Here is an 11,216-nt window from a genome sequence, read left to right as displayed (position 1 = left end):
GACATCCCAATAATTTTGGTTTATCGTGCGAAAATTAACCCTTTGCCCTCATTTGCACACGTGTCATTTTAACTGTAATTCTAAAATAACTCTCCTGAGATATAGCATTTCCATATTATACGACAAAATGTATTTTATGCATATGAAATTGAATCTTGTAACTCGTGCAACAACAGTTGTACTTTTAATCATTTTTGAAACCTAATCTTTCGTAATATAAAAATTATTTTGGAACGTGGCTGTAAAAATTTTAGTGGTGCCTCAGAGTCACTACTCGAGTGCAAAGGGTTAAGCGTACATCACACGACAGTCATCGGTTAGAAATTGCTTACTGGACGAGTTAGGAAGTTGTGCAAATGGACAAACTAACGGGAAAGTCAAAAGGAAGGTCGGCCGAAGGTATGCGTTTCTTTATATGTTCACGATGAGAAATGTCCATTTCTATACAGAACTGTAACTTCTGATGAGAAGTGAATTGTGCACGATAACCATAAACGTTCAATTCAATGGTTGAATAAAATTGAAGTACTAAGATATGTGCCTAAGAGCTTTCACTCCAGAAATATTATGGCGAGTGTTTAGGACTCCGCGGGCATTATGCACTATTCTTCCTTAAGATATAGTAAAACAATGGAGGTAGAAAACTATTGCACAGAATTGCAGGAAATGTGCGGTGAAAGACAATCTGTTAGAGTATTTTGCTTCTCCACGAAGTAACATGTACATATGTATCTGTAAGAGAAACGAATGGTTGAAATACAAAAAAGCAAAAGTATCATGTAAATGTGGTCCTACATTTTCGGTTGTTTTTGCATAATTTAAAACGTTTTTATGTACACAAACAATTTAAACAAAATTTAAAGAAACTACATACATGGATAGCAAAATTGAATCAACATTTTTAAACTGGTATAACTTTTCTAAACCTGGGCCAAATGATTTGAATTTTTCTGCAAATGATAGAGAGATTAGTTCATTGTGCAATGACTGAAATTATTTCTGTTTTTTTTTTTTTTTAATTTTACTATCACTTGGAATAAAGAAAATGTAAAAACACTGTCGTTTTTCTCTCTTTTATCTTTTATAATCGATTATCTTGTTTTAAATTGAAATTCGTGAAATACTATCATATATTCGTAAAATACTATTTCGATAAAAAGTTATCAAGAAGTATCAAATGCATTTTTTAAATTTTCATTATAATCTCAGAGAAAAAAGTGAGAGAACTATATGTAAAGATTATAATACAAGAACAAGTGGTTCATCTTTTCGGAAGATTTTATAAGAAATATGCAAATATCAGTGAGTTAGGTCGGGATCAAAATCATTTTTTACCGAATTTTCTTCTTATTTTACTTAGATATTTTATAAAAAAAATCGGTGTGTCCCGATTTGATATATTCCCTCTTGCCAGAATTGTGTTATATTGTTAATATAACAATAATGCTAACAGGAATTAAAACATTTTGTATACATCCTTAGAAGTAACATATAATGCTCATCATTATTCATGCAAGATATTATTATTTCGTCAACAACAGATAACAGTATATCTGAAATAACGAAATACAATTATGTACGAAAATAAAACGCAATGATTAAAATGTTTATATTTTAACGCAAATGATTCTCGTTGTCTTATTACTTCCAGGATTTACACATATTATTTTCTCACTAACAAAGATCTAAGCTTGACACATCCAAGTAAAACGCACTGATTTCAGTGAAAATTTAGTATTGATAAGAAATCTATGGGATAAGAGTAGTCTTCAAAGTTAAGGATAATAACCATATTTTCCTAGATCTTTCGAGATCTATAGGATTGTAGTACAATGAATTCATTTTTTTATGTATTTTTGATCAACAAATTTAATCTCCTTTAAAAATTCTAGCAAACGTTATATGTTTAAACAATATTTTAAAACAGATATTTTCTTCTTCTCTTTTTTTTATTAATTCTTTATTCATTTTTCCATAAACTCGCATCTGAAATCAATGGACCAAAATAGATTTTGTTACATAGGTATTGCTATTTTCACCGTTTAACAATAATGATTACACATGTAATTTCTAATTCCGTAAGGCAGAGAACTACTCAGATATACTTCTTAATAGATAATGTAAAGGTGGAACTACATTTAGAACTACGTATAGCCAAATGAGATGCTTTCGATATTAACGTGACACGTGAAACATTACACTTCGAGCGTTCCTTTTGTGTCGCAATTTAAAGGGATACGACAAAAAATCTCTCAAAAATAAGTGATCTCAATGGCTACAGGATCACCCTAAAATTGAACCACGTTATGATGGCCCCAACCATAATGTATAAGAATAGAAGTTTCCAGTCCTTTGGCTTAGAGAACAATTTTAATGTATCAAGTCAGGTAAGTTCACAGGGTAGTCAATAATTTGTGGTGCAGACTTTGCACAGATACAATATATGTAGTCAGACGGAGACTATTGTGTCCGTTGCTATGACAATCGACACAGTATGTGTGAACATCTTCGTGGAGAAGGTCAGTTTCGTTCGAGATTTCGTCCCTATAACTTCACCGTTCTTTAAGAAATATTTGAAATTACTTAATAATTTCTCCTTATTTGAAATTAATCGGCCCTTTTCAGGGCCACACAAAATAACGCTGGAAGCTTCGGACATGTGTTAATTGTTCAAGAATGTGTGATCAGTGTGAAATAATAGTGCAGTGAAAGTGAAAACGAAAGTGAAAGTTAGTGTAATCTGTGCCGTTCTACATACGTGGATTACAACTTTTGGATTACAACATTTACAACTGCATTGGAAAGTTTTTCATTAATAACATTTGTGAAATTCATGAAATTCTTATTTGATGATCGAACGCGGCTCAGAGGCGATACGTGGCCGTGGCTCCTGTCACCGAGACGGGCTTGAGTCGTCCCTGAATCGTTCGCGCTCATGTGCGCAGCAGCACGAAAACTCGTCGGTGCGCAGCCAACTTTAATTGTTAATAACTCGTTAACAAAGCCGCAGATTGCATTTCGGCAAACGAAAAAGTTACTTGAAATAGCCTCAGCTACCCCCCATTTTCCGGAGTTACAATAATTGAGAAACACCCTGTATAATTAGACATGGAAAATGTGAGGTTGCGGAACTCATTTGAAGTAATTTTTCCCTTAGCGTAAATAAAATCCGCTGCTTTTTTACGAGTTATTAACGAAAAATAGTGACTAATGAAAGGCGATCGAGCGAACAACACCCAATTCCGCTGATTGGCTTGGCCGCTCCGCGCTAATTAATTCGCCTCTCACTGAGCACTGTTTTTCGTTAATAATTCGGAAATAAAGTCGCGGATTGCATTTGCCCTAAGAAAAAAGTTACTTCAAATGTCCTCAGGTATCCCCCATTACCGTATTGTTAGACATATTTGGGACACCCTGTATATTTCATTTACTTTAAGTGTGACAAACAGAAAAGCTATCGGTCCCTATTCAATTTGAATATTTATTAGTTATTTAATTAACTATTTTCAAATATGCCATTTAACAGGTAACATACATAGTTTCCGATCGTGAATTCAAGAAAATGGAGAATGTAACATTATTCGAGCCTCTTAATGATGCGAAACGTCGGTAATAATGATTAGCATTACTCCAAAGTGCTTATCCTGCTTTCGAATTACCTCAAGATTATGTTATTTATGAAAATCACTTTCAAAGTAATGAGATTCGAAGAAAGTTAGGATCGTTACTTGCACTTCATCTTACTTATGTTTTAATAAACCATCTTAGGAAACACCTATTCTTATACACCGTGATCCCGTCGCATGATTTTGTCACAACCTGTACAAACATAGTGCCACCCGGACACGCGATTTTCCCGGCAGTCCTCGAGATTGTCGCGGAATAAAAACCCGGCGTGGTGTCGATCCGTTTCAAAGAACTTTCTCCCTCGCCTGAACGCGACCGCAGGGAATCCCTTTTGCGAAGACGCTGCGTACTCGCGGCGCAAGCAAACAGAGGCGCGCGCGTTTCAGAATTTTCCGTGGTGGCCATTTACGTGCATCGACATTCGCCGCGTTTGGTATCGCGGCTACCTTTTTCTGTTGCGCTCGCGGCTCGAATTTGCATTAAAGGAGTGACGTGACGCGGTTGCTTGCCGCGTCTTCTAATGCACTCGCGTTTCGCGTCCAGCGAGCGCACGCGCGCAAACACACGCGTAAAGAAGCACGCAAACGCGTACGCATACGCACACGAGGCGCACACAAGCTTGTGCAAACCGAACGAACGACACCGTAACCAAACGATCGATGCGAACCGTGTGGGCGACTTGTTAAGTGCATCGTCGAATCACACCCAACTGCAGCCTCGTATTCTCCGCGTTGCACCCATACAAGAGTATGCACTTTGATTTAATGCCACGCGGCGCGAGATAATGCCCCGAGCAGCCGGACCGCGGATTTTTTTTCGAGATAATACAAATGTTCGTCCGTACGTGTGCATAATGGAGAGCAAGGTCGCGGCGTGTGCACGTCCGTGAGTAATCGAGCATTGTGCTCCCATTGCGAAGATGGGCTAGAATGGAACGAACAGAGATATGCCTGTTTGGGTAACTGCGCGATCTTGATTAAACGATCCGCGCCGCTAGATCCTGCGCACCGCTATTAAGAGATGTTTATTAAACATCGGCGAGGCCGTAATCTCTCGCGAATTGAGTGCTCCTCTCGCTGCTAGACTGCTCGTCGGGTCTTCGACTAAAAATCTCGAACCAGTTCGGATAGACGCTTTGTGCTAAAAATGTATCTCCTATTTTCACATTAAGTACAGTAGTTCGCGGAATTGTTGGGGCACCGTTTAACACGTTGAGCGTCGCGTCACCCAAGTATGGGTGACACTAATTTCTGACCAATCTTGAAAATTCATTTTTATTGTAATACATTTGAACAAACTGAATTATATTTTAACTTTCTAGTTTCGCTTTAAATAATTAAATTGTTTAACTATGTGAGGATTTTAGAGGTCGATTATCGGCGCTCATGTGTTCAAACAGAATAACATTTTTAACATTCTATACAAACGACTTGATTTCTTCCAGGATGACTCAGTGGTTAGTTTGACGTCAATCTATTAACGTTGTTATGAATTACAAATAATTAAATAACGCGAATATTGCAAGATCTGGAGATTTTTAAATCACAGCCGATCTCGATGTAATTTTTGACAAGCACATAAATTACCGGTTGCTACAAAACACACTGCTTAATTTGTTCTTTATGATTCGGATCAAATCCTTGTGAGATATGAGTTCTTTTTGTCATTTCAACTAGCTCTAATTTTTGAAAAAGTTTGTTGGACATTGTCTAGTAAACTAGACTCTGTAATATCTCAAACAATTCGTGTCATTTGGTCTAATTTTGTATAAATTATTCCGTTTTAAGTGTTTTCGAAGACTTCCGAGTCCCATTGTGTTATTCAGAAAAAAAATACTTCAGCAAAATCGGATAATTGAAAATGCAGCCCTCTCAATTAACGCGATACTTTTTGTATACATTATTTTACGCAATATTAATTTACGCAGAGCGAGAATCTTTGTAAACCTCTTAAATTAGCCAACAAATTACAAAGTTGAGGACATAATCATTTGAAAAAATTAATATTAACAATAAAATGAAACCTAACATTCATAATGAATAGATTGAGTGTTCTAACTTACAGAAATCTCATAATTATGTTTTTGATAAGCTATGTGAAATAAATATGTATTTTACGTTCAATATTTTTGTACTTGCAGATTCTATTTACGCGTCACGTACGAAAGATAGATATAAAAATATTTCTGTTTAGATAATAGTAATAAAATGAATTTAGTAATACTTTTTAAAAAATACTTTAAAATGTTTCTTTGAAATGCTTTAAAATGTGTCGTTCCAGAAGTTTGACGAATAGAAGTCAAGAATAGTTTGGCGGATCTGTATGCAAAATAAAGTTTATCTGTAAATAAAAAGAATCTTTTAGGAAACAAATATCACAATTAGTTTAAGAATAAGTCATTTGTTTCTTTTTGTAGCTCATTCAAATCTGTACTTTCCGCGAACGTGTTAACCCCTTGCACTATTATAATGAGTCAGACTCGCAATACAGATTCCATGCAAGATCTACTAAATATGAATATTATTAAATTCTTCTACATCGAAATAAAAATAAATTCTCTTGTTATCAAAGCTTAGAAATAAAAGTACATAAAGACAATAAAGGGAACAAAAATTGTCTGGTCTTTTTATTAAAAATATTAAGGATAAATAAATGCTGATCAATGCAGCGTGAAAGGAATCGTAGAGCAAGTGGTTAGCAGGTTAATCAGAATAAATAAGAATTGCCAAAAGATCCAGCAGTGATAGTATCGAAATGAGATACTGCGAGGGTGAGGGTGACACGGTGGTGGTCCAGGTAGCCGTATCGGATCGTTAATAGCGTCGCAATGTCAAAACAGAGATGGCCGGTGGCGTTTAATAATATCACAATGATAATTATAGGGTCCGCTACATCTGAACACGACTTCCCGGCCTTCTATCCAAAACTCGCAGAAATCCTCGAATGAGTTCCACCTGCGCGGATATATGCGGTTTGGAGATTACTCACGCGGCCTCCGTGGGTGCGTCGAAATAGAACGCTTAGTCAGACGTCACCAGGAACTGCATCCACCGAGTCACCGATCCGCCACGCACAGGCGTCTCACTTTGTTACACTTTATGCGCTTATTCAACATTCTATGGGGCCTCGAAACGATCGACCCTGTTCGAATCTGTACCCGGCAGAACGCTACCACGCGGATAGAGACGTTGTTAGAGTCGACCATAAACGGGCAGGGTTACGTTAAATTAAAACGAGATGCTATCGCGACGGCGAGTCCGTCATCGCTGTTATTGCCTATCTGGTATTCCGACGAGTCTATCGAGAGGATCCCCGAGCTACTAGATCGCGAAAAAGGGTCGCAGAGGTCAGGATTTTCCATTGTGTTCGAGCAACGACCACGACAGATCTCACAATACAACGAAACTACTTCCATCATTGAATCTGATACGTGAGACTTCAAGGGAACTTAAAATCACAACGATTGCACTTCTGTTTGCGATTAAAGCCGATGCATGTGATTTAAAGGAAAGTTGTAGCGGCAAGGAAGATGCATCATACTGTTTGATTTTTGCGATTAGCGCTGGAACTACCAAGCCAGACAGAATGTCCGCATTTTATTTGACAAATTCTAGTTGTTGAAACATAACGGCGATTTTCAAATAGCCTATCATAGAACGATTACATCGTGTTTTTGTATATTGCATAATTTATGTTTTTTTCCTTACAATCTTTACTGCAAATACAATCTGTTTTGTAATCATTATAATCATTTACTTGATACGAGGTATTTTATATACAAAGGAAAATATGCTTTACTTATTCTCTACACTAATTAACATTAATGCATGTAATATGACGGAAAACTAGTTTGACAGCGAAAGTAGAGAACTTATAAAAGAAGTTTCAGACTGAAATTGATGTAGAATAAATTAATCAATATAATAACTTCCGTTAACATTCAGACAACTTTTAAAACTTAATAACTTTTTTCTAATGCTATGCTATGCTATCTCAACCTATTACGAAAATTTAAACAATGCATTTTGTCCTCGGTATAAAATGTAAACAATTAAGGATTGCAAAAATCACAGTTTTTTCTCCATTTTTTACACTATCGATCAATAAGTGTGAGAAATCTACAGTTTAATGCTTGCAACTTGACTTTGTGTTAACCAATTCCGTTGAAATTTTCACTATGCATATAACTTACCGAGATCTACAAAACGCATTTCTTTAGCACGTTGACGACGGCTTGGCCCACCAGTGGGTCATGCGTGTCAGACCCGTGGGCTGCGTACATTTGTTTATTTTAATAAACCTACAAAATAGGTTTATGTCATTTTGTCTGAACATTATAAACAGATATTCAATAGTAAAAACATAGAAATTCAATATTATAAACTTAACATAATTATTTAATTTTCTTAAATTTCGGGCGCCGACTCACAGAGAAAATCGTGAACATCGGCGTCGGCGTCAACGTGTTACATTTTCATTGGATGCTTACATAAAAAAGTTAAATACGATAGTTTTTTCAAGTCACAATGTTCCACAAATATAAATCTTTTTCATAGTTAAAACTCAATTAAAACATATTAGTCGACAACGAAAGTTACAATACGGAAATGGCAAAAATAAATGATAATAATTAATCAGTTAGCTATTGCAATTTCTTATACATCTCTGTATATGTTTGACTTCGTATTTCATTTAAATATAACACTTTTATAAAATATATAATATAACAAAGAATATTAAAGTATACAATAGTATAAAGTATATATTCCTCCTAAATAGCAACATTTCCTGTTATGACGAATATACTCGAATATAAAACAAATATCAAACAATTAACTGGTTAAATATTTAAGTCAAATATTTAAATTCAGTGTTGTACTACTTTATGAAACACGTGATACAATTACGTAGTTAAGGTTTAGATCTTAACCCTTAGCACTCGGCGCCATCATGGATGTTACCTACCAGCGCTTATAAACAATTATATGATTATATAGTGAACAATATATATGTATATGTATACATAATATTGTTATAATAATATTCGATTTATATGAATTTGTAGACATCGAGAAATAGTTGCAAATCGCTAATAAACTTTAATGTTTAGTCATATACTAGAATTACGATGTCCCCTGAGAGGGAACAACCGAGTGCAAAGGGTTAAACCATAAACTTGTTAGCAAGGATCGAGATATTCCAACCGTTCTTGTAAATTGTCTTTTAATGTTGCTCGCAGTTGTTATCTTTGTTTATATCAGAAATCTCTTGGACTCAGTCAATCGAATACGAGTGTTAATAATGTTACATATTATATATTATTATAAAGTATTGATGTAATAATTAACTGCACCGATGATGGGTCATTTAACCGGTAATAGGTCGTAAGAATGAGGTAGATTTATTGCTGGCATCCAAGCACGTGGCTCGCATAGGTGGGGGCCCGTTTAAGATTACTGATCCTAAAAGGGGAGCGCACCTGGATCGACCAAGATACTTATTTGCATCCGCTGCAACTACATACTTCAACTTAGGTGGTTGATCTACGTTCCACCGGTTAGATTACACGCTCCAGGGCTTACGCAGGTAGCATCGCAACAAAGTTGTTTTCAATTGAGGTAGATGGCTTTTTCCCGGAGTTATCTTAATTGTTGTTTCCCATCTGCACGCAAGTTCTTTGGAACTCGAAATAAAGCATTATAGGAAAACATAAATTCTTGATGACGTTGATGGCATATCTTGATTAACTTTCGAAATTCTTATCGATTAATTAATATTCATGAAATGAATGTCAGCGATATATAGCGATACTTAAGAAATATAAAAATAGATAATAAATTTAACACATGCAGAAATACAAAAATCTAACTAATCACCCGTTTTTAACGAGTACATTCATCAAGTAATACAAAATGTTACAATTTCCCTCATGACGAGTTAAGTATTCATCAATCATAATATGTAAAGAAGAGTACATTGATATTCTTTGTTAAATTATATATTTTACAGAAGTGTAACATTTAAACAAAATGAATCACGCACAGTATAATTATACACACTTTTCAAAGAGATTGCAACAGCTAAATAGTTAAAAGTACAGAATACAATAAGTTAATGTAATATGAAAAGCTGTGTGCGCTGATTGTTCAGTAAAGTTAAGCACACGAAAGATAAGTAAAACTTTATTTGTACTCTTAACACTTTATTCATCAAAAGTCAGTTAATAGGCCAATACGGCAGTCAATACTAATTTCAAAAGAATTTATTCCATTGCGTTAATTCAAATATCTAAATACTGTCATTTTGAATAATATTTTAAGAAATTCTTACCCGTTGATCTTTGATTTTAAAAGAATTACATATTAGAAATTTGTCGGTAGATAAATAGTTAATAATTTCAATAAATGCAAAACATTGTTGTGGCATTCTTAAATTGTTTTGATGTTGTTACTAGTCAATGTTTAATGTACTATAATTTACAAACTAACTGAATGTTTATACTGTTTTATAATTGTTTTACTTTAATTTTATTCAATTACTTTAATTTTTTATTAAAGTAATTTTTTATTCAAATTACTTTAATTTTTGTATATTGTGTAAGAAAAAAATTAAATCGACAAACGATTCAAGTATTATATTTATTATATTCGAATTGTCTTGCTTCGAATTACTATTCTCAGACCAGTATCATATTTTAACCAAACAATTTAGTTGTGGTAACGATCAAATATAGGAAATACAATTTCATGTATGATTTTGATTTAGTTTCCTTTTATATGTATATAAGGATCAGTAATGCAACCGCAATATTAAATCGTGTTACGCAAATATTATTCGAATGATAATAATTTGATTCGATAATAAAATTCAAATGTTTGACAATCATTATGCATGTGATTTCATTTAAATTATTCTACATTATGTTTTCAGTTGCCGCAGTAATATTTATTCAACACTATATAGTTCTATTCAGAATGAAACAACAAGAAGCAGAGTGGCGCAGTGGAAGCGTGCTGGGCCCATAACCCAGAGGTCCGTGGATCGAAACCACGCTCTGCTAGGTGACACTTTTTTGCATTTTTTTTCCATTGTCCAACATTTATAAACCCATTTTCCAGTAAAATTCAATAAAAATCATAATTTTTAAACGATCGACATCCAAAAACTATTAACCTAAGGACCTTTAGCATGCGATGCGGTCGAATCTCCTTTCTTAACGGGTACGCAGTGCCTTACCTCGCCTCTCGGGATTTTAATTCAATTGCGAGGGCGTTTAAATTGCGGGTCGCGTAATTTGCAATGCAAAAAGAGGCGGGAGTGCGTCCTAAAGTCCCGTAAGCCCGAGACACAGCCGGTGAGCAATGACACGCACAACGATGGATGCCATTCCGTCGTCATTGTCCTCGAAGAAAAGATGAGATGAGTTCAGGAGTTCAGCAGAGTTCACGGACGTAAATTTGGTGGGTGTCATATTCGCTTGGCGAAGTATCACTTCAAAGGCAGCTTTTAAAAAAAGAACTCGCCTTGACCGAAATGCCGTTCGACAGAAAAACAGTTAAACTACCGCGCGGTGCTTCCCACGATTGTAT

At 35.1% G+C, this 11,216-nt stretch overlaps 1 non-coding gene across 1 annotated transcript; it reads left to right on the top strand.

Annotated features, from left to right (window-relative positions):
- The first annotated feature begins 10,615 nt into the window (after window positions 1-10,615).
- On the top strand, window positions 10,616-10,687 carry Trnam-cau (transfer RNA methionine (anticodon CAU)). The gene has a single exon. It is a non-coding gene; the product is annotated as a tRNA-Met (tRNA).
- The last annotated feature ends 529 nt before the right edge of the window (window positions 10,688-11,216 follow it).

This window comes from Augochlora pura, chromosome 10 (genome assembly GCF_028453695.1).
Source record: "Augochlora pura isolate Apur16 chromosome 10, APUR_v2.2.1, whole genome shotgun sequence".
NCBI classification, from domain to species: domain Eukaryota; kingdom Metazoa; phylum Arthropoda; class Insecta; order Hymenoptera; family Halictidae; genus Augochlora; species Augochlora pura.
Note: the sequence above shows the minus strand (reverse complement) of the source record. Positions and strands in the feature narration are given on the sequence as shown.